We start from the raw sequence: 25,346 nt of genomic DNA on the forward strand, positions 1-25,346 counted from the left end.
CACCAGCCTCAAATCCACCTATTTTGTAGTAAGAAGCCTCGGTTTTGGATAATTTTAATGTGGCCATAGCTGTGGAGGTAATGCCGGGATAATCCACTCTGTTTATAACAACGCCGTGCTTTCTGATCTCAATTTCAGAAAACAGATGCGGCACAAAATTGTCCACAAGTCTTATATTTGAATTTGCCGGATAATCTGTACCATCGAGCTTTACAACATCAAATTTGATGTATAGATCTGCTCTGTGGGGGTGTATAAATCCATCCCCCACGTCCAGATCAATTTCAATCTCTGTGTTGGGTTGATTTAAATTTGCAAATGTCCTCCTGTTTGGGGGGAATGATTGCAGCTCATAACTCTCAATATTTTCCATTGTATGTATTTTTATTTAAATATTAATCTCTATGATAGCAGTTGTTGTGGCTCCAGCAAAATCAACTAATTCTTCTTTTTCATTAGTGACCATCAATTCAATGTAATCTATTCTATTATGACACACAGGAAAATATAATGTTGGGGATGGATTGTAGATGATGGGCTCCATGAATTCAGAATTAGGTTTGAATGTTGCAATGATTCCGGTTTGTTTGTGAGTGCCTATGCCATTTGATTTGGTGATCATACCCTCGGCCACATTACAGTGAATATTCAGAGTTTCTATAGCTAAGAATTTGGGTATATTCATAGCAGTGTGTTTAATGGCTGGTTCAAGTTTTGTGTTGTTCTCAAAGCCTAACAGCTCTCCTATAGTACCCAGATTCACTGTTTCTGTAGCAGATACAATCTCTACTCTGTGAGTGACAGAATTTTGACTTAACACTACACCTCTGGGTAATTGAGCATTTAGAGTAGATAGATTATACTGCCCTGGAGTAATAACAATTTTTTGATCCCCAACTGCAATTGTGTTGTTGTGGTGTGTAATATTAGGGATCAAGTACATGCCGTAAAATGCTCTGAGAGCTATTGTTTTGGGATACACTATGTCGTCATGTAATCTAAGTTTCAATATTGAATTTTGGCTGGTGAGATGGAATACCCCCATGATGTTTCAGATACCACAAGGCTTTTTGAAAATTTTCAATTGATGGTTTATTTATTTGAGACATATATCTAAGAACTGATAAACACAGATGTCCGCAATTAACATCTTTGAAGTTTTGAACACGGGCATTAGTGTAATAAAGATTAGCTGAATTTAGATATTTTATTAAATTTTCAGGTGGAACACCTCCAAATGAATCAAACACAAATGCCTCATTTTTTAAATATTTAAGATAGCAAATCCAGTGAGTGCCCTGATTTTTGTACTCATCCAAATTAACAATGCCACACTCTTTGTTGAGTGGTTGTTCTGGCAAAGAATCAGACATGTACACACCTCTAAAATGTTTGATGCCCAGTGGCTTGATTAAAGCTTCAATATCTTGGTTTGTAAGCGGCTCTTGTTTTTTTTAAACTTATTCATGGCTCTTTTAACACCTTTGCCTTGTTTCTCCATTGCCAGGTTATGGCGCCTCTGCTCATCTAATTCTGCCCTATTTTTCTTGGCATCTATTACTGTTTTTGCTATGGCGGCTGATCCCCCGGCCAAGCTCCCCACAGCCCCGAGAGCAGCTAAGATGGCCGGGATGGTAAATATGAAACCCCCCACATGTGATTTTTTTCTTGATTGCTGTAATTTTTTTAATTGGGGGGTACTAAGCAACAATTTCATACCATGGCCCTTGGCAATACAAGAGCTTTTTTTCTTGCGCTGCTTTTTGGTCAAAAGGCTGTCAATAGTTTTAAGAGATTTGAGACCTGCATAAGGTATTTGATACATAACACCCTTGGCCTTCATTGTAGGTTTATTATATACATATTCACAACCCCCACCCCAGTTTTTGTTTGGTGCTCATAGCTATGGTGGTTCCCAAAGCTGATATTCTCTCACTCAAAGAAGCATCTTTGCTTACAAATCTGCCAAATGCAGCCTCTTCTAATTTCTTGTCTGCAACATGTCTCTTGTCAAGATCAGAATGTGTGTTGTATGCTATGTCATGGTCTCTGCAAGCAGCATCTAAAGGATTAACACCAGGATCCCCTCTGTTTAATCTATGGTCCAATTTTGTACCGGGACCACAATACTGATAGCCTGGAATATGTAGTTCAAATGGCAGTTTGTTTATAATGTCATTAACAAGGCCCCGACCCTCAGAAATATTCCAAAATTTAGGTGGTAGAGTATTAATAATTTTTATGAGATATCCAATCCCCTTAGTGTCATTCACTATAAAATTAGACAATTTGGTGCTTATCATGTCCATAATTCCAACCTTTTCATTGTAAAAATTGTGGTTCCCAGCATTTTCCTCCCCAGCTATCACCAATAACCTATCTATAAGTTTCCTGACATCATCAACCCACACAAATTCTTTGGGCAGGGTGTTGTATTGTTTGATTCCACTGCCAGTCTTGATTTGTGACCATATGGGCTTGATTAAATTATTGTATTTTGCCCCACTGCTAGACTTGACTCTTTTTTGTGTGGGATCATTGTTCTGGTATAGAGCATCTGATTTTATTAATATTTCTTTGTAATGTTCATAATCTTGATCTGTATAGCTGCCAGGCCTTTTCCGAGTAATCAGTTCCCACAATCCAGGTGTGCCGGGGTACTTAACAAAAGCACCTTTTTCTCCGAGACGAGATTCTGAATATACAATTATATCATCTCCCATAAATGTTACCCTGAAATTGCCAATTCTATGTATAATGCTGCCATCAAGCTCTGTGTCAGCATATAAGCCAAAAACCTCATCTTTATTGTCTTTAGGTGTTGTTAAATATTTTTGAGCTAGAAGACCCAATTCAATAGGATCCTGAGTAGCTTCAATTCTTCTAGGAGCAATAGGACTAGGTGTATGAATACTGGAAAGTGGGGTGAATGGATAATCTAATATGTTCCTTGCAGCTACAGGTACAAGCTCTGTGATCAAGTTTTGATTTTGCTCTGTAACAGTTTTGATATTCTTACCTAAATTATTAATAGCATCAATTACAGGCTGTTCTGTTTGTTTGTGTTTTTCATAAATTCCACGGTTCTCTGATTTCCATCCCTTAAATCTTTTTACAAGATAATCTCTTAACTTAAGATCATCAATTATTGGCCTTTTCATGGTTGTTTATATACGTCTCTACGTCTAGAAAATCGTTGATTTTATTTCTGTATTTGCCACTATTGGGTGTTCTTGTCATATCAATAGTGGCAAACCCATAACTGTCCTGGTTCCAGCACCTGCTGCAAAATTTAGAAAAATCATTGTAGCTCAGGTCCCCACCTACATATTCATCATGTATGTGCCTGAGGTTTGTATGATCTTGATGAAACACACATATAAAATTGCTGTTGTCTCGGATCAGCTGCTTGGGAATTTTAGAAAAAGTCTGTGCCAGGTAGAAGCAATCAATGTTTTTGTGCCGGCCCTGTGTGAAGAAATTTCTAACCTTGTTTTGATTATCCAGTATAATGTCATCAAACACAACAACAGAATTATCGAGACATTCATCAAGTGGCTTAACATCTGGTTCAAAAATGGCTATATCCAATCCATCATATAGCTTCATCAGCTGCTGATATTTTAATTGTTCCAAGCTCTTAGAGAAGATATACAAGTGCCTGTTTTTCCAGTCTAGCCAGTTGGGTGCCAATAAAAAATTATCAACCATTAGTGTAGTTTTACCACAAGCAGATGGCCCAACAATAAGACACCTAATATTATCAGGGAGCAATTTGCCATTTCTCTTATTCTGCTGTTCAGGCTCTGGCAGCCTTTTTATAACATCCCAGGCGTTCATATTATTATTTTGTCTGCATCGATCCAGCTGTGTTCTGGAAGTCCTAGCCATTTGACAAGTAACTTGTTGCCTTTTCTGCGGATGATTTTTTCTATGAGATATGTGTCAGGCTGTTTAGTTTTGTTGAGTTCTTCTTCATAAAACCTGCCTTTGAGAATTTCTCCTCGGTGATCTTTTATTATATATGTGTATCGGCTCCCAGGTTTAATTTGAGCCACTGTAAATAATTCTCTACTCCAGTTCCTTGTAAAACCTCTTTTGAATAAGTGCTTATATTTGCTGATTCTTACTTGATCCCCCACCCTGTATTTGGCCTTTCTTGTTGTTGGCTGGTATCTAGGATAATAAACAGTGCTGATCAATTTTTGCTCATCAGATGAAGTTACTTCAGAGGGTTTCATGTTGATTGTGGAATGGACCGAGTTGTTATATTTATGTAGAAGTTCTGGAAGAATATTAATCCATTTATAATTACCTTGCAGTGTAAATTGTTTATACATAAGATTTTTTAAGGTTCTGTTGAATCTCTCTACAATTGAGGCCTTGAGGTCACTGTAACTCGAGTAATGTTTTATTGCCTGGCTTTTAATAAATTGTTGAAACACTGAATTATAAAATTCTTTGCCATTATCTGTTTGCAAATAGCGCGGGGATCTTCCACTCTGATTTATGATTGTTCTAAAAGCTTCTGTAACACATTTTCCAGTCTTGGATTTAAGTGCCACAGCCCAGGCAAATTTTGAAAATGTGTCTATTACAGTAAGTAAATACTTGTAGCCCTTGTTGATTTTGTCTAAGTTTTTCAACTGCCCACTTGACAACTCAATCAAGTCGCTTTGCCATAAATCATCTATGCCCTTTGTGACTACTGGGAGTCTCTTAAAATTATGTCTGGCCTGTCTGTGTAATTCATCAACAATAATTTTTCTAGACATAATATGTAAACAAGAATATTGCAACTATAGGGTGTTCAGCAGCTGATACTGCAGGATTTTCTAAATATAATTTGTCCCCAATATGTATTTTAAATTCCAGAGAGCCATCATCTTCAGTATAGGCTGTTTCCAATGTATTGGGGTCGGTAAAATCCTCCAATTCTACACTGGTGACTTTTGGTTTGTTGTCAGCATTTGTTATTGATAAGATAGGGTAGTGGTGTGCCTGTGGCTGAAACCAATATTTGATTTTGATTGGTCTCAGTGTGCCCCCAACAAAAAACTGGTAATAAAATTGTGCAGGGGACAGCTTATATATTTTGCCACCTGGTGTAAATGGAGAATCATATTCTTGGTTGGGGATGCTGTTTAATTCAAGAATTACTGAATGTTTTGGATTCTCGATTATGCCTGTTATTTCTTTTTCTGCTGTGAGCAATCTGCTTGTTACAGATTCAAGATGATCATTGATGGTCCTAACAATCTCATCGTGCCCTGGCTTGATTTTTATTTCCACGCCAAGTTTTTTGTATTGTTGCACAATCTCTTGTAGCTGGGTGGCAAAAACAGACAAAGCATTTGCTTGATTGGATTCCATGGTCCCTAGCTGTTGCTTGATATTAGCTACAATTTGCTGTAAATTTTCAACAACTGCCAATTTTGAATTTTGAGCAGTAAGATCATGGACCTGTCTTCTGATATCCTCAAACAGGGCATGCAATTCATTAATATGTTGATTTGTTGGTAGAGTGGCCACTGTCTGAGTGAGATGTTTGATCTCTGCCTGGATATTCTTGATATCTTCTGATTTCAATATGCGATTCACTGCCCTCTTAATATTTTTAAGTTCCTGTGATGTGGGCAGATTTGATACTGTATTTTGCAAAAATTCAAGTGCCAATTTTACATTGTTTAATTCAGAAGCATCAGCCACATTTTGCATAGCATTTTGGAGCAGGGCTATATCTGCCTGAGAGGGTGTTGAATGTTGTAAAATTTCAAGTTTTGTTTGGATATCATCTATCAAATGATGAAAATGAGATAATTCAGATTCAGTGTTGAGGTTTTCAAGCTTTGTGATTTGTTGCTGGACACTAACAAGTGTATCTACAATCCCAGGCAATCGGGATTCTAGTACATTTGCCAAATCACTTTGCACTGCTGCTATTGTACCTTCAAGATGGGTTATGGAACTTTGAATTTTTCCAAAATCTTCATATGTTTCAAGTTGCAGCTTAATATTTGCTACACTCCGAGTTATTGCATTCAAAGCATCAGAAGATGGCAAATTGTTCATAAAATTTTCAAGTGTCTCAATTTTTTCTTTAACCTCGGCTATGGCATTGTTCAGAGGGTCCAGATTAGGTATTTGGAGTGACTGAATCTGTTCTTTTAGAGTGGAAATCACTATATCAAAATCTTCTTGTGATTTTATGCTTTTGACAATTGTTTGGAGTTGTGTCTGGACATTATTAATCTGCTCCTCTAATTGCTGTTTCAATTGCTCAGAGTTGTTAGCCTGGGTCTTAAATTTGGCTTGAAGAGCTGCTACAGCTTCTTCCAAACTTTGAAAATTATCTAATGTGGCCAAATCAGTATATTTCTGAAGCAACAATTTGAGTTCAGAATCAATTTTAAGAAGAGGGTCCATGCATTGTGATTGCAAATTTGTAATTTCTAGTTGAAGACTGGCATTCAGTGTGGTTTGTAAAGCTTGTAAATCGCTTCTTAATTTCTTGACTCTGACATCAAGCATCAGAATCTCATAACTGTGATCTTCATGTCTTGTATGGCCAAATATATCATTAGGCATTTTTGTTTTAGCGGTTATTTATTATTGAATATCTAATTCTTAATTCTATAAAAAAAGGTATAAGCTTGTCATAGGATCCCGGGACCTCAATATATAAGCAGTCACCAGCAGAAACAGTATAAACAGTGCCAGAAACCATGTTTGAGTGCTTAATTCTGTAAATATTTCTCCCTACTGAAATTTTAACATCACCCTCAGGGGTTGTAATAAATTGCAATTGCCCACCTACAGGTAATTGGTAATGATTTAAATTATTGTTAAATATGTACAATATTTTGCCTGTTTCATCATCAATATCTGTAAGTATGCTGTTCAGATGAATAATTAACAAGCCACTCAGTTTAGACAGCATATCAGGAGAGGGTTGTGGTGTTGGCAGATCCATAATACCTTGTTTTTTGAACCCAAATAAGTTCATAGGCATGTTTATTTATTTCAAATCATGCTCTGTAATTGGGCATTGATTCCCACTTTTCAAATCACAATGACCCCACGGTAGAGTATGTATGCCACATGATAAAATGCATCTCTTATCATCATGTGGGTCCAGAGCCACTTTTCTTACAACATTTGAAGTCAATAAGTGATCCACACTCTGAATTCTGGATTCTGATGTTCTGATTAAATTTTGGGATTTGATGCAATTTTTATAATCTTCAAATTCAAGCTCTTTTTCAACAGTTACTCTGCCAATGCCCTTGGCTTTTTTGGCAACAGCACCACTACATGTCTCAAAACTGTACATCTTGGCACTTAACCCAGCAAATTCCACAATAACATCACCAAGTGTCTCATCTTTTAACATGCCGGGTACTTTTTTGTTGTGGGGTTGAATCTTTGTATGTTCACTGGTATCAAAATATTTAAATAATTCAGGTTGTGCCATATCTTGATAAACATCTTCTGTTTTAATATCAAGAATAAAACTATCCGTGTCCATGTACATCAATTTTACATTATCACCATAAAAAGGTTTCAACACATCATAATACAATATTAACATGTGTAATTTGGCCAAATCCAATATCACAGCCCCTACATAAATAGGTTTATCAAACTTAATCTTTGTTTTTTTCATGTTGAAAAGTGCCATGTGCTCATCATAAATTCTTCTGTAATTGAAATTAGGCTTTGCAACCAATTTTTTGCTCAGGCTGGGGTCAGTAATTATTTTAACATCGGTATGTTTTCTGACATTTTCTATTGTTTTGCCATACACAGAATTGACCATCAATTTAAATAAGGCCTTATCAAATTGGCTCTTTGCAGATGTTCGAAGCTCTGTGTTTGTATCAATGTATGGCTTCAACCATCTTGAGTGCCTGAACCTCAAAACTTTGCCAAGTTTGGTCACTTGAACACCATGATGCATCAGGAACTGGAGGTTTTTGTAATATATGACATAACCTTGTTTCGGCTCCAGAGTCATCATGAGCTTCTTCTGTTTAGAGCCAGGTGAGCACTGAACCTCGGGAATTGGGGGCAGATCAGAAAATTTGTTGTGCAAATCATCAGGAATTGTCAGATCAACCTCTAAGAAGAGGCCATAGTCACTGTCATCAAAATCCTTAAGATCTTCAATATTGAAATCTTCGACCCATTCAAGCTCTGCATGTGGCAATTTTTGCATCATGGCATGACCATAGAGGCTGTTTGCATCTACATACACTATATAATTTGATGGCCGTGCTGGATCATAATCAGGCATATATTTGTTATTTGCTCTGGCATATCTCTGGGAACATTGCACCATCCCTCCTCTTATACCTTTCTCCATAAACAGATACGTATCTTGATCTTGGATCAGATCTAATTGCTTTTTGGTGTTGAAAAACGTTGCAGCCCATGCTAGGCCCGAAACACTGAAAAAATACACTGGGTCCAACCCATAATTTTGCATAGAAGATTTTCTGAATGCCTGCATTACATCAGCTAAGAGGGTCACATCAAGTTTTAAATATGCCTTGTGATAATCACCAAATGTCTGGCATTTTAAATTGTTCCACATCAATTGGGCATGGTGATAATCATCATCAGTGATTCCAGATCCTCTGATTTTGCTGTAAAACTCTTCTTGTGGTGGCAGAGAACATTCATCAAATTTAGAAAAATCTGTAACATAATCATATGGATATACACCCTTCCGCCTAATTAATTTCAGGTCCTGATTTGGAAACAATGCACGTGTGATTTTGAATTGGTCATCAGATAATTGAGTGGCCAGTGTGGCCAGGCTAGCAGATAAAATTCTGTAAGAATCAAGAAATCTTATGTGAATAGGAACATCTTTAACTTTAATTATTTTGCTAATAGCAATATATTTCTCATCATTTTCAGCTAAAATATTTAAATTCTGCTTGTCAAATCCCTCATATCTAATCAGATGATGGAAATCATAATTGGATGCTCCATGGCAAAATATGGGGACAAATCTTGGTCTCTTGATCTTAATATTACAGCTATTACACAGGGCCCTTAAGAATTTTCCATCTGTATGAGAATGGTGATGTACCTTGATATTTGTATCTGAAAATTCAGATTCACATACCGGGCATTTTTCTGCTTTGTTGAAATCTTCAATCTGTTTCTCTGTTAAAGGCAACATAGGCTCTGATTTTAATAAGATCTTAGATGCTATGTCACGGCACTCATTTTCTATTCTATGTGCAAATATTTTGATGGCATCTGGCCCCATCTTTAAGTGTGGCTCACTAGCTACACCATCCCGTATAACTATATAACAAAAACTGGAAGGTTCATGTAGCTGGTATGGTGTAATTGAAGAATCTTCAGGATCTGGGCTACAAAATGCAAGAGGTTTGAGATTTGATTCAAAATCACAGACAATATATGCTGGGTGTTCCAACGAGGCTTCAAACTTATTGAATTTTGCTTTTTCACTTGGATTAGGCATCACCATATGAACAGGTTTATGGTTGCCACAATATTTCAGATGCTCAATTAACTTATTTTTTGCAATTTCTGCACTCTCTTCACGAACCCCATTCACCATTTTTCTACCATCAAATACAGTTAAGCATCTTCTGCACAACTTAAATATTTTTTTATATTTGTCTAGTTGTGTTCTCACCAAAGCTTCAAAATTATGTATCAGAGTGTAATGGTGTGTGTCATCCCCTTCAATTAAGAGCAGATCAATTGGAACAGCAGATTCATCATCAAGTGTACTGATTCTGAGAGGTTCTATCAAGCAATTGTCACGACCAGTGGAACAAATAAAAACGTTAATAGATAATTGTTTATCATTGATATGCCTGGCTCTTTTTTCAAATTTATCAATATTCTGAACAGACATTGGATATTCTAAACCCTCCATTGCATCATCAAATTGATGTTCATGTTGTTTGTAATAACTTATTCTCTCAGGATGCCTTGAAACTGGATACAAAGCAGCTAATATACACCACAAAAAGCATTTCTGGTCGGTATTTTCAATATTGACCACGGCTCTTTTGTTTTTAATATTATCAGGTAATGGCAGATATGTAGATCCTTGTAATGAGCTGAATTCAGAAATATTAACATATAATTTGTGTGATGAACCGCATAGGGTCCATCCAGACTCTTTTGCAGCAAATTCAGAGTGTTTAATGTTCAATTGATCCATCAAACTGCTTATTATTGTGTCTGAATTTGTATTTGAATATACAGGTACAGTTTCTGTTATGTGGGGCTGTGTAAATTTTGTGCCATTTGGTTTCTTATATTGAGTATACAATTTGAGGGACAGCTTATAAGAGCCATTTTGTGCATTTAGAATTGCCTGCACATCAGGATTTACACTGTTCAAAAAATTCTCAATGCCACATCTTGGCTCTGATACAAACCGATAATCTCTTAATTGGCTATTAAAACTGCTATGGATAGGTGGTGCATTGCGTGGCTGCTTTGCTGCTCTGGCATTAAGAGGTGCTTCGTGCTTCCTTTTCAGAGCAGATGTGGATGGTTGTGTTGATGACTGTGCAGAGCAAGTATCTTTATGTTTATATGCGAAATATTGCAAGTTGTATTTTATATGGCATTTGGGGCATGTTTTTGTGGGAGTTCTGCATTTGTCTGGGTTACAAATCTTTTGGTGTCTGGCCCAATTAGAGCTAAATATATTTTTATTGCATTGGTTACAATATTTTTGTTTTGGCATTTTACTTGTTGTTTATTCTGGGCTTCAATTCAAAACTTTATACTTAACAGTTAGGTTCGGCTGTGTGATTTGTATATTTAGTGTATATACTTAATATTAATATTATTAATATTATTATTAATTTTTATCCTCGGTTTTATTATATAATTTTTTGGGTTTTAAATCAAAACTCTATGCCTATCTTATGACAGGTTGTAAGGCCAATGGCCCACAAGTGGAAATATTGATCTAAACTGACCTTCCGCAAATGCCTGCGCGGACATGCATGTCTAGCTCAATGGCCTTGTTATGTATTGATTTTTGTATAACAGGCTGGGATAGATATAAGCTTGACCCTAAATATGAGTGGATTACAATAAACAAGCTGGATATCAGGCAAAATATTGTTCAATATACCAGAAATATGAATTAAAACAAACAAGCCTGTAAGTATGAGAAACACTGTAACAACACGTCTGTTCTTCTCAAGCACTGTAACAACACGTCTGTTCTTCTCAAGCTCTCTCACAATACTGGCTGATATGCAATGCAAAATCTCTTTATATACCCCAAGCACAGATTAAAACTTCTGAAACAATAAACCAATCAGAATATAATACATCATCATATTATATCATAATTAAGCAATTAAAAAACAATACATGGCTAATAATTTGTTGCATTGGATAATAATTTGTTGCACAGCATGATGCAATAGCTCTTGCATCATAATTTGTTGCTGGTGTTGCACAGCATGATGCAAGAGCTCTTGCATTACATGTGTGTGTGTGTGTGTGTGTGTGTGTGTGTGTGTGTGTGGGTGTGTGTGTGTGTGTGTGTGTGTGTGTGTGTGTGTGTGTGTGTGTGTGTGTGTGGGTGGGTGGGTGGGTTTTTGGCTTAATTTCAGGTATAGCCAAAAAAATATCAATTTTTGACAAGTTTATGAACAAAAATCTGGTTGATGCAACTTTTATAAGTATAAGCAAATCAATCTGAGGAGGCTCTTCCTTTCTGAAGAGGCATTTTTACAAAAATCTTGGACTAGACAGAGTTCCACACTTGATCAAAAAGCTCATATGCTCATGTTGAGCTAGTTTTAAGTATAGCCAAACCTGCTTGAGAGGAGCTCTTCCTTTCTTGGGTTTATGCCCCCACCAAACACACTACTGGAGCGTGATGGCGTAAATTTGAGTGTGTTCCTTGATCCTTCCTGCGTCGATTAAAATCGTTTCAGGTGATAAGGGTTCATAAACACTATTACTTCGGTACTTGTTTTCACCTTAATTTGTTCGCATTCATTTACGCCATAAGGATAGCATGGGGGTGGTTTTTCTGCTATTGTCTAAAAAGTACTTACCACCTCGAGTCGGTCGGGGGTTAAAAATGTAGCTTGGAGCTTCCCGCAGCGAATCCAGTCGGTCTCCAAGGTATAACGGATTGGGGGGGCTCCAGGGGGGGTAAACTTCCCCGGGACGTGCACTTTTTCCGTGATTCTTGAGAAATCTCACGCTTCACTTCACATCCGAAATTTGAAATTGTGATATCTCAGGAACCACTTTATCAAAATTCGTCACCTTTTCACAGAGTGTGGTTGACACGTTCACAAACCCGTATTTGCACAGTGGCGGACCACTCCCGATCGAAATTCGCACTTTTTGGACGCGTTTCGGACTACCGTAACGCGTGCGTGCCGAGTTTAGACCGTCTCCACGTATCGAGTCGCCCCAGACAGGGACAGAGGGAATCTCGTTAATCCATTCATGCGCGTCACTAATTGGATGACGAGGCATTTGGCTATTCTGACTGAGCCCATTAGCCCCGTCTCTTCCCTATGTTAGCATAGGTACTTTAATACTCAAGATTTTTACTGATCTTCCAACTCCTACTCCACCTTTCTCTCACCTCTGCCGGTCATACAATAGTACGACCAATAAATAAATAAATAAATAATAATAAATTAAAATAAGTTAAGTTGTATATAGATATAACTCTTTATATATGAATTTCTTGTATAATATAGATAGTTGTGTGACTCTCTTCGTCCTTTACCCTCCTTCTTTATGTATTTCTGTATTTCTGTCTAGTGCGCGCGGATCTGCGAGTTCCCCCTATGGTATCCGGGCGCTTGGCTCCCCCGAGCGCATGATTGTGTCTATCTCCCTCGTTACCGACACCACCTCTCCTCTCGTCTCTCCTTTGGGGGGGGAACCTTCTTCCGTTTGCGGGGATCTCGGATTTTCAGGTCTCCCCTCGCTTTAGCCTGGGTGACGAGGATCAACAAGTTTCACCTCTTCCCTCGTCGTTGCCAGGCACGTGGTTCCCCCCGTGAACCCTTTGGTAGTTGTCTATTTGTAGTCCAAGTGCTGATTGACAATCTTGATAGACGTTCGGATTGCCGTTAAGCTCAGCGTCATGAGGAGCTCGTTGCTGCTGATGCCCAGCTGTCTTAGCGCAGCACGTGTGATTGGAGGTAGAGCTCCTCTTGACCCCAGGACTATGGGAGTATGGATCACCCGATCGGCCTGAAGTGTGGACGCTACCACCTCGTCCAACTTCTTGTATTTATCCACCTTCTCCTTCCCCGCTTCCTTGAGTGAATTCTCAGTTTCGAACCTGACCGTCATGTCGGTAACGTACGCGACGTTATCCTTCACTAGGACGAGGTCCGGCTTAAGACGCTCCTTGGTCGCAGGTATGGAGAAGGTTTGCTCTTTAGCCACAGTGTACCCTTTTGCGGAAGCCTCTATGATGTCCCGCAGTTCATCATGACGCTTGATCCGCAGTCCTTTTGATGCTGTGCAGGCGCCTATTACGTGCCCTAGGGTCTCGGGCGCCGCATGGCATCTCCTGCACTCATCGGACTCCACCACCTTAGCGCTTTTGAGGACATGGTTGAGTCCAACCGTGTTAGATCTAAGCCTCAATAAGTCGTTGAGCTGACCGGGCTTTAGTAGTCCCTGATTGACGAGAGCTGCGTTGGCTATGGGGTCGTTGAAGAAGTTCTTGACTCCCAAGCCATGTAGTGGCTGCTGGCTCCATCGCTCCGGCTCCGAACCAGTTATTAATTTTCTGGCCGCAGCAATGGTGTCCAGCGTAACAGGTGTTTGGACGCCAGTCACTCTGGCAATGCCTTCGATTCTGGCGCCCATGTCTGTCTCTTGGAAGAGGTGTGTTACCACCTCGTCCCGCGAGTCTCTCAGTCTACAGAGATTTCCTAGTATCCCCAGCTGAATGATGGTGGTCAGGCGCGGAACGCCTAGACCACCATCGCGCTTTTTACAGTACAATAACTGATCGGTGGTGGATTCAGGTAACTTGAAGGCCCGTTTGTGGAACCTCCTGACTTCCAAGTCAATGGATTCCAGGAAGTTCTTTGAAACCCCGACATTCACCCATGCATATTGGAATTTAGGCAGGATGTTGGTGCCGATAAGTTTCGCCTTCTGGTGTGGCTTTAACTTGAGCCTGGAGGCGCGGATCAGGATCTCCTTGACCTCCCGCAGGTGATATTTGTTCGAGAGGCCTTGTGCCAGAGTGTATTGGCACCCGAGATAGTTGAAGACCTCTCCCGTTTTCACCACCTTGATGGGCATACCGCCCAGCGTGAGCTGAGGGGAACCAGTAACCCATGTTTTGTGTGTGCCTTCAATTTGAAAGGCCACACATTTCTCAGTCGAGATGCCCATGTCGAGTTTGTCAAGGAATTGACTCACTCGGGCAAGCTGGGTGTTCATTCCAGCAGCGTTGTTCGTGAAAATCACGAGATCGTCGGCGTATGCTGATGCTGCTAGTTTCTGGTTGCCCAGATCATAGCCAGCACCGGCGCCTTTGATATCCTCAATTAGCTCATCCATTACGAGGTTGAACAGGAATGGGCTCAAGCAGTCCCCTTGCTTGATCCCTCTTCGCAGCTCGATGGATTCGCCGTATACTGTTGTGCAGATTCCGTCGTACATATCTGCAATTAAGGATATCAGGTGTTGATTGACACCTTTCTTCGTCAAAGCATCAATCATTGCTGCGTGTGGAACGGTGTCAAAGGCTTTACTTATGTCCACCGCGCAGCCGGTGAGGGTTCTTCGGGCTTGCTTTTTGGCGTGGCTTATCGCTTTATCCAAGATAAAGCAGTTCGCCGCGCACCCCTCGCCCTTGACAAACCCCTTCTGCTCAGTCGTGAAACTAATGAAGCGTCGCAGGGTCTCGTCAAGAATGCCGGTGAAGGTCCGGCATACGATTGAGCTTATCGTGATGGGCCGCCAGTTCTTAACCTGGGATCTGTCCTTTCCCATCTTGGGAAGGAAGATCGTTCGGTTCTGCTTCCACCTCTTCGGAACCGAGCCCGCATATAGGATATAGTTGAAGAGGTGGGTGAGCGTTGTTGTGACCCCTAGTTGTCTCAGGTGGACCCTCCTGAGACCGTCGGGGCCTGCGGCCTTGTCTTTGAGATTGGCTAACCTTTTACGGACACTGTCCACCGAAATCGGAAGCATCATTGCCAATCTACTCTCCTCGTCAATTCCTTTTTCTTTGAAGTTGGCTGTGAAGGAGCCTTCTTGACTCCACAGATCCTGGTAGAACTCGACGAATTCCCTGTTCCCAGGTCTGACATCCTGTTCGTCCAGAAACTCACTGGAGTTCTGAACGATGGAGTCCGCAATCTTCTGTGGACACTTTTTGAAGATTGCTTGAGTTTTGGCGTAGAGCTGGTCAGGTCTCTTGCACCTCGACTTCCTTCGCCCCTTCTTTGGTGTTGCTGTTCTTGGGGGTGGAGTGCTAGCCACCACCCCCGCCTTCAGCACACTGGTGAGCACGTCCACTATCTCTTCCAGTTTCTCACCTGCCCGTTCCTTTCCTAGGTCGAACAGCTCCCTTATTCCCCTGTCGAGTTCGCGCAAGCGTGACTCCGGGTTAGGAGGAATCCCTTCCAGGTACTCCACAAATGGTTCCGCTAGGATATTTGTGGGTCCAGGATCCTCTGGGCTGTTCACGTCTACCAATTTATCCACCATAAGATGGACATTGATAACGTATGGTTCTTCCGTGTGCTCTTTCATCTTCGGCTCCGGGTTTGGCGTTGCCGCCTCCGGTTCGGTCTCCTGAGAGGCCGGGTTCTCAAGGGAGCCTTCCCTTTCGTCTCTCCTCCCGGGGCAGTAGGGATCAATGAGTTTCACCTCTCCCCCCACTGCTGCCGGGTGCCTGGCTCCCTCGAGCTCCTCCGTTGAATCCGAGCTTGTCTCATCCGGTTCGACCAGTCTGACTGCCATTGTGGTTTTGGTGGCCTCTGGGGCTCTTTCTGGCAAGGATCGACGAGTGTCACCTCTCCCCTCTTTGCTTTCGGGGCAGCGGGGATCCACGAGTTTCACCTCTACCCCCGCTGTTGCCGATTCCTTAGAGCCCCCGAGTTCTCTCAGTTCCGCTGGGCCTCTTACTTCCTGTTCTGGATGTACCAGAGCCTGGCTCTGGTCCTCGCCTCTGCAGGCGGTGGGGGTATCGGACGGCTCGGGCCTAGGTTTATCCGGTGCTGTAAGGAGTCCCTGCTGGGCAAGGTGTCTCCTCTTGTCCCGGATTTGCCTGAGTGTTTTTGTTGGGAACGCAGCTGTTAATTCCCGCCGTCTACCCTCCGCATCGAGATCCCTCCTCTCGATTTCCAGGAAGGTATGTGTGTCCTCCACTGACCACACTTTACTCCTGGCTGGACCAGGTCTTGGAACCTTTTCTTGTGAGATCTTGACCTCGTTCCAAGCGTCAGGATGCGCCTTGCGTTGATGCTGACTTAGGCCCACCTGCTTCTGGAATGTCCTCCCGCATGGTTTCCCATCGGTAACGACTTGGCAGGCTATTACTGCGGGCGTCACTGGTCCACTTTCTACCACTGGCATGTCGGACTGCCGACATTTCGGGGCATGGGTCTCCATCGCATGAAGCCCATCCTTCTCTTTGCCACACTTCCGACACTGGTATATCACGTCCGTCAGATGCAGCTCGCGATAATGCTTCGCTACACCCTTCTGCGACGTGAATACCAGGTGGAAATGTGTGTGGCAAGTGTACACCCCGTCCACTCTTTCGAATGGGTACACTATCCTCACCTTCTCTTCACTCCTCCTCCCCGTTTTCCTCTCTCCATCTCTCACCTCTCTCCTGCTCTCTCCTCCTCCAACCTCAACTCGCTGACTGGCTTCAGACGCATTATACTTAGTACTTTTAGTCGTGGCCATAATAGAGTCAGGAGGTTGTTTGAAGGTCGGCTCGGTTCACCGCGGCCAACCTACAGGCCCGGTTCCGGCTTTCTGTAACGATACCCACCAATGTCGCCGGCCGACATCAAGGGCTGCCTGGTCTCCGCATTCGTTACTTGGTTTTCCAGGAGCTTTCGCTCCCAGAAGTCCCTTCGCCCTATCACTCATCATAGGTTTCAGTTTTGTCCATCCTGCCTTTCCTGATCAAAGACCCGGATCCCCGGAGTATAGGGTAAATCGCCCTACTCCACCTACTCCCCAGGCTTAGCCACTGTTACGCCAAGGACCCCCAGCTTAATCAGGCCGAGGGTCGGCACCACCGAGTCTTCAGTGTTGTGGACCCCGTTCAATGAACTTGCCATGCTTCCTAGTCCTTCTCTCTCCCACCACTGCCTCTATCTCCGCTTGGCTCGTTCCCTAAGGGTTTCCTGTCACCAGTCCCCCCTGGGCAGGTCTCCTCATCCAGCCCCAGCCTTATGGATGAGGTTTTGAACAGTACTAGGCATTCTGGACTCAACATCCCCCCATGACAAAGCGAGAGTGCGGCTTCACCTACCCCCTTCGCTGTTCTGGGAGTAGGGTTTTCTGTCAGGGTTTTCTCCCTTAGCCTTTGGGTCAAAACCCGCCCGCAAGGCAGCGGGTTGTCGGGGTTTCCTCCCCTAGCCTCTGGTCCGGGGTGGTGTACACCACTAGCTCACATATCTGCAAGCCGTATCACTATCCGCCACCTGTGACCCGCTCTGTACCCTGAGGCAGGGTTCTTAAGGGAACCTTCATGCGGGGGTCAACGAGTACCATCCCTCGCCCCGTAGTACCTGGGTGCAAGGATCGACGAGTTTCACCTCTACCCTCGTAGTGCCAGGCACTTAGCTCCCTTAAGAGAGTCATAGTTACTCCCGCCGTTTACCCGCGCTTCCCTGAATTTCTTCAGCGCGACATTCAGAGCACTGGGCAGAAATCACATCCCGTCAACACCCTCTCGGGCTGTCGGGATGCTTTGTTTTAATTAAACAGTCGGATTCCCCTGGTCCGTGCCGGTTCTGAGTCGACCGTTCGTCGGCGGCCGACTCGAGGGGAGGCACGTTCCCCCCGGCGCCCCCGAGGGGGGCAAGGGGTTCGGTGCGTTCCCCTCAGAGAGCCCAGGGACGCTCGCGGAAGTCCGACGCGCGGTCCACGCTCGGGACGAGCAGGAACTGCCCGCCCCTCGCGAAGACCCACGCCGGACCGAACCCGCGGTGGCCCCCCGGGCCCCGACCGGCCCCGGTCCTCAGAGCCAATCCTTGTTCCGAAGGTACGGATCCAGATTGCCGACTTCCCTTACCCACATTAGTCTATCGTCAAGAGGCTCTTTACCTCGGAGGCCAGATGCGGATTCGGGTACGGCCAGGCCTCGGGACTCTGCTGCGCTGTTCCCACCAAGATTTTCAAGGTCCGACGGGCACCCGGGGAAACCGCACCCAACTACGGTTCTCTTAGCTTTCCCCAGTGTCCCCTTCTCCTTCTGGGAAGATTCCGGGGAGCGTAGGGGATCGCTCTGACAGAACAGACAACTCTGCCCCCGGGACCCGACGGATTCTCCTGGTGCCACCAGTTACCTGGACTTACGGACTTCGAGGGAACCCGCGACGCACTCCCGGTCCCGAGACGCGGCGGAGGGCTGGATACCCCACTTCCCTTTCGATCGCGGCCGAGACGCCGGCGCGTCGCGCTAACCACTACACCCGAAGGTGCGGTGACAGTCGCGAAACTGACCCGACGCATCGGTGGGAGTTCTCCGCGGTCTAAGGACCGGTTCACCCGCCTGCAACTGCTGTTGAGGCGGAACCCTTCTCCACGTCTGACCTCAGCGAGGTCTCATCAGATTATTTGCTACTACCACCAAGATCTGCAACGACGGCGGCTCCAGGCAGGCTCGCGCCCAGACCCTTCCACGCTCACCGCCGCGCCCTCCTACTCACCGCCGCGTCATTCTTACATAGTTGCCTATGCATGGAGCATTGCGGCGGCGGCCGGGTATAGGCACGACGCTCGATTGCCATCCATTTTCAGGGCCGGTTGCTTCGGCAGGTGAGTCGTTACACACTCCTTAGCGGATGCCGACTTCCATGGCCACCGCCCTGCTGTCTTGAGCAACCGACGCCTTTCATGGTTTGAGCAGCGTCGATTCAGGCACCTTAACCCGGCGTTTGGTTCATCCCACAGCGCCAGTCCTGCTTACCAGGAGCGGCCCACTGAGCACTCGGGTCCTGAAAAGAAGGCCCCGCTTCGCCCTAGGGGCAAGCGGGACCTCCATCCCGTTCAGAGTTTGAGAGTGGGTCGAGGCCGTTTCGGCCCCGAGGCCCCCGGTCATTCGCTTTACCGGGATGGACCCCCCTTGCGAGCGCCAGCTGTCCTGAGGGACACTTCGGAGGGAACCAGCTACTAGACGGTTCGATTGGCCTTTCGCCACTATGCTTAGCTCAGACGGTCGATTTGCACGTCAGAGGCGGTTCGGACTTCCACCAGGGTTTCCCCTGGATTCGTCCTGGCCGAGCATAGTTCACCATCTTTCGGGTCCCAGCGAGTGGGCTCTTAGGTACGATCCCCGCACCCGGAGGTGGGGGATCGCCCCGGGACTGCGCGAGGGCCCTTCGTTGAGCGACTCCGGGTCACCTCGATCGTCCCAGTCGCTTTGACTGCGCCTTCGGGTTTAGTGATTCCCTTAGACTCGCCCACGCGCTAGACTCCTTGGTCCGTGTTTCAAGACGGGTCGGATGGGCCACTCGTTGAACACCGCACGGGCCAGGGGCTCACAGTACGCCCCCCGCGAACCCCCCGGACGACCGGGGAGACGGGGGGACACTGCCAGGCACGCCACATTGCTGCGACCTCTACGCCTTCCGTCAAGATTTTCGACGAATTTTTGAAGAATTTTCAAATTTTCAGATAGGAGGTTCCAGATAAGATCAAAAACTACATACTCAGATCTTCACCAAACGTTGCAGGGATACTTTGCATGTCAAGACACGTGGAAAAAACGTACAAAACAAGAGATTGGAGACATCAAGATTTTCGACGAATTTTTTAAGAATTTTCAAATTTTCAGATGGGAGGTTCCAGATAAGGTCAAAAACTACATACTCAGATCTTCACCAAACTTTGCAGGGATACGTTGGATGTCAAGACACGTGGAAAAACATACAAAACATAGGATTGGGGATATCAAGATTTTGGTCAAATTTTTTAAGAACCTTCAAATTTTCAGATAGGAGGTTCCATATAAAGTCAAAAACTACATACTCAGATCTTCACCAAACATTGCAGGGATACATTGGATGTCAAGACACGTGGAAAAAACGTACAAAACAAGAGATTGGAGACATCAAGATTTTGGACGAATTTGTTAAGAATTTTCAAATTTTCAGAAAAGATGTTCCAGATAAGGTCAAAAACGACATACTCAGATCTCCACCAAACTTTTCAGGGATACTTTGCATGTCAAGACACGTGGAAAAAACGTACAAAACAAGAGATTGGAGACATCAAGATTTTCGACGAATTTTTTAAGAATTTTCAAATTTTCAGATGGGAGGTTCCAGATAACGTCAAAAACGACATACTCAGATCTTCACCAAACTTTGCAGGGATACTCTGCATGTCAAGACACGTGGAAAAAACGTACGAAACAAGAGATTGGAGACATCAATATTTTCGACGAATTTTTTAAGAATTTTCAAATTTTCAGATAGGAGGTTCCATATAGGGTCAAAAACTACATACTCAGATCTTCACCAAACTTTGCAGGGATACGTTGGATGTCAAGACACGTGGAAAAAACGTACAAAACAAGAGATTGGAGACATCAAGATTTTGGACGAATTTTTTAAGAATTTTCTAATTTTCAGAAAGGATGATCCAGATAAGGTCAAAACCGACATACTCAGATCTTCACCAAACTTTGCAGGGATACATTGGATGTCAAGACACGTGGAAAAAACGTACAAAACAAGAGATTGGAGACATCAAGATTTTGGACGAATTTTTTAAGAATTTTCAAATTTTCAGATAGGAGGTTCCATATAGGGTCAAAAACTACATACTCAGATCTTCACCAAACTTTGCAGGGATACTTTGCATGTCAAGACACGTGGAAAAAACGTACAAAACAAGAGATTGGAGACATCAAGATTTTGGACGAATTTTTTAAGAATTTTCAAATTTTCAGATGGGAGTTTCCAGATAAGGTCAAAAACGACATACTCAGATCTTCACCAAACTTTGCAGGGATACTCTGCATGTCAAGACACGTGGAAAAAACGTACAAAACAAGAGATTGGAGACATCAAGATTTTCGAAGAATTTTTTAAGAATTTTCAAATTTTCAGAAAGGATGTTCCAGATAAGGTCAAAACCGACATACTCAGATCTTCACCAAACTTTGCAGGGATACATTGGATGTCAAGACACGTGGAAAAAACGTACAAAACAAGAGATTGGAGACATCAAGATTTTGGACGAATTTTTTAAGAATTTTCAAATTTTCAGATAGGAGGTTCCAGATAAGGTCAAAAACTACATACTCAGATCTTCACCAAACTTTGCAGGGATACATTGGATGTCAAGACACGTGGAAAAAACGTACAAAATAAGAGATTGGGGTCATCAAGATTTTGGACGGATTTTTTAGGAATTTTCAAATTTTCAGATGGGAGGTTCCATATAAGGTCAAAAACTACATACTCAGATCTTCACCAAACTTCTCAGGGATACATTGGATGTCAAGACACGTGGAAAAAACGTACATAACAAGATATTGGAGACATCAAAATTTTGGACGATTTTTTTAAGAATTTTCAAATTTTCAGAAAGGATGTTCCAGATAAGGTCAAAAACGACATACTCAGATCTTCACCAAACTTTGCAGGGATACATTGGATGTGAAGACACGTGGAAAAAACGTACAAAACAAGAGATTGGAGACATCAAGATTTTGGACGAATTTTTTAAGAATTTTCAAATTTTCAGATAGGAGGTTCCAGATAAGGTCAAAAACTACATACTCAGATCTTCACCAAACTTTGCAGGGATACATTGGATGTCAAGACACGTGGAAAAAACGTACAAAACAAGAGATTGGAGACATCAAGATTTTGGACGAATTTTTTAAGAATTTTCAAATTTTCAGAAAAGATGTTCCAGATAAGGTCAAAAACGACATACTCAGATCTCCACCAAACTTTTCAGGGATACTTTGCATGTCAAGACACGTGGAAAAAACGTACAAAACAAGAGATTGGAGACATCAAGATTTTCGACGAATTTTTTAAGAATTTTCAAATTTTCAGATGGGAGGTTCCAGATAACGTCAAAAACGACATACTCAGATCTTCACCAAACTTTGCAGGGATACTCTGCATGTCAAGACACGTGGAAAAAACGTACGAAACAAGAGATTGGAGACATCAAGATTTTCGACAAATTTTTTAAGAATTTTCAAATTTTCAGATGGGAGGTTCCAGATAAGGTCAAAAACTACATACAAAGATCTTCACCAAAATTTGCAGGGATACGTTGGATGTCAAGACACGTGGAAAAAACGTACAAAACAAGAGATTGGAGACATCAAGATTTTGGACGAATTTTTTAAGAATTTTCTAATTTTCAGAAAGGATGATCCAGATAAGGTCAAAACCGACATACTCAGATCTTCACCAAACTTTGCAGGGATACATTGGATGTCAAGACACGTGGAAAAAACGTACAAAACAAGAGATTGGAGACATCAAGATTTTGGACGAATTTTTTAAGAATTTTCAAATTTTCAGATAGTAGGTTCCAGATAGGGTCAAAAACTACATACTCAGATCTTCAACAAACTTTGCAGGGATACTTTGCATGTCAAGACACGTGGAAAAAACGTACAAAACAAGAGATTGGAGACATCAAGATTTTGGACGAATTTTTTAAGAATTTTCAAATTTTCAGATGGGAGGTTCCAGATAAGGTCAAAAACGACATACTCAGATCTTCACCAAACTTTGCAGGGATACTCTGCATGTCAAGACACGTGGAAAAAACGTACAAAACAAGAGATTGGAGACATCAAGATTTTCGACGAATTTTTTAAGAATTTTCAAATTTTCAGAAAGGATGTTCCAGATAAGGTCAAAACCGACATACTCAGATCTTCACCAAACTTTGCAGGGATACTTTGCATGTCAAGACACGTGGAAAAAACGTACAAAACAAGAGATTGGAGACATCAAGATTTTGGACGAATTTTTTAAGAATTTTCAAATTTTCAGATAGGAGGTTCCAGATAAGGTCAAAAACTACATACTCAGATCTTCACCAAACATTGCAGGGATACATTGGATGTCAAGACACGTGGAAAAAACGTACAAAACAAGAGATTGGGGTCATTAAGATTTTGGACTGATTTTTTAGGAATTTTCAAATTTTCAGAAGGGAGGTTCCATATAAGGTCAAAAACTACATACTCAGATCTTCACCAAACTATGCAGGGATACATTGGATGTCAAGACACGTGGAAAAAACGTACATAACAAGATATTGGAGACATCAAGATTTTGGACGAATTTTTTAAGAATTTTCAAATTTTCAGAAAGGATGTTCCAGATAAGGTCAAAAACGACATACTCAGATCTTCACCAAACTTTGCAGGGATACATTGGATGTGAAGACACGTGGAAAAAACGTACAAAACAAGAGATTGGAGACATCAAGGTTTTGGATGAATTTTTTAAGAATTTTCAAATTTTCAGATAGGAGGTTCCAGATAAGGTCAAAAACTACATACTCAGATCTTCACCAAACTTTGCAGGGATACATTGGATGTCAAGACACGTGGAAAAAACGTACAAAACAAGAGATTGGAGACATCAAGATTTTGGACGAATTTTTGAGGAATTTTCAAATTTTCAGAAATGAGGTTCCAGATAAGGTCAAAAACTACATACTCAGATCTTCACCAAACGTTGCAGGGATACTTTGCATGTCAAGACACGTGGAAAAAGCGTACAAAACAAGAGATTGGAGACATCAAGATTTTCGACGAATTTTTTAAGAATTTTCAAATTTTCAGATGGGAGGTTCCAGATAAGGTCAAAAACGACATACTCAGATCTTCACCAAACTTTGCAGGGATACTCTGCATGTCAAGGCACGTGGAAAAAACGTACAAAACAAGAGATTGGAGACATCAAGATTTTCGACGAATTTTTTAAGAATTTTCAAATTTTCAGAAAGGATGTTCCAGATAAGGTCAAAACCGACATACTCAGATCTTCACCAAACTTTGCATGGATACATTGGATGTCAAGACACGTGGAAAAAACATACAAAACATAGGATTGGGGACAACAAGATTTTGGTCGAATTTTTTAAGAATTTTCAAATTTTCAGATAGGAGGTTCCAGATAAGGTCAAAAACTACATACTCAGATCTTCACCAAACTTTGCAGGGATACATTGGATGTCAAGACACGTGGAAAAAACGTACAAAACAAGAGATTGGAGACATCAAGATTTTGGACGAATTTTTGAGGAATTTTCAAATTTTCAGAAATGAGGTTCCAGATAAGGTCAAAAACTACATACTCAGATCTTCACCAAACTTTGCCGGGATACATTGGATGTCAAGACACGTGGGAAAAACGTACAAAAGAAGAGATTGGAGACATCAAGATTTTGGACGAATTTTTTAACAATTTTCAAATTTTCAGATAGGAGGTTCCAGATAAGGTCAAAATCTACATACTCAGATCTTCACCAGACTTTGCAGGGATACATTGGATGTCAAGACACGTGGAAAAAACGTACAAAACAAGAGATTGGAGACATCAAGGTTTTGGACGAATTTTTTAAGAATTTTCAAATTTTCAGATAGGATGTTCCAGATAAGGTCAAAAACTACATACTCAGATCTTCACCAAACGTTGCAGGGATACTTTGCATGTCAAGACACGTGGAAAAAACGTACAAAACAAGAGATTGGGGTCATCAAGATTTTGGACGAATTTTTTAAGAATTTTCAAATTTTCAGAAAGGAGGTTCCATATAAGGTCAAAAACTACATACTCAGATCTTCACCAAACTTTGCAGGGATACATTGGATGTCAAGACACGTGGAAAAAACGTACAAAACAAGAGATTGGAGACATCAAGATTTTGGACGAATTTTTTAAGAATTTTCAAATTTTCAGATGGGAGGTTCCAGATAAGGTCAAAAACGACATACTCAGATCTTCACCAAACGTTGCAGGGATACTTTGCATGTCAAGACACGTGGAAAAAACGTACGAAACAAGAGATTGGGGACATCAAGATTTTGGACGAATTTTTTAAGAATTTTCAAATTTTTAGAAAGGAGGTTCCAT

At 42.2% G+C, this 25,346-nt stretch overlaps 1 pseudogene; it reads right to left on the bottom strand.

Annotated features, from left to right (window-relative positions):
- Positions 1-18,304: 18,304 nt before the first annotated feature.
- Positions 18,305-19,700, bottom strand: LOC145982512 (large subunit ribosomal RNA; annotated as a pseudogene).
- Positions 19,701-25,346: the final 5,646 nt, after the last annotated feature.

This window comes from Lepisma saccharinum, unplaced genomic scaffold, assembly GCF_977018435.1.
Source record: "Lepisma saccharinum unplaced genomic scaffold, izLepSacc3.1 HAP1_SCAFFOLD_213, whole genome shotgun sequence".
In the NCBI taxonomy this organism is placed as follows: Eukaryota; Metazoa; Arthropoda; class Insecta; order Zygentoma; family Lepismatidae; genus Lepisma; species Lepisma saccharinum.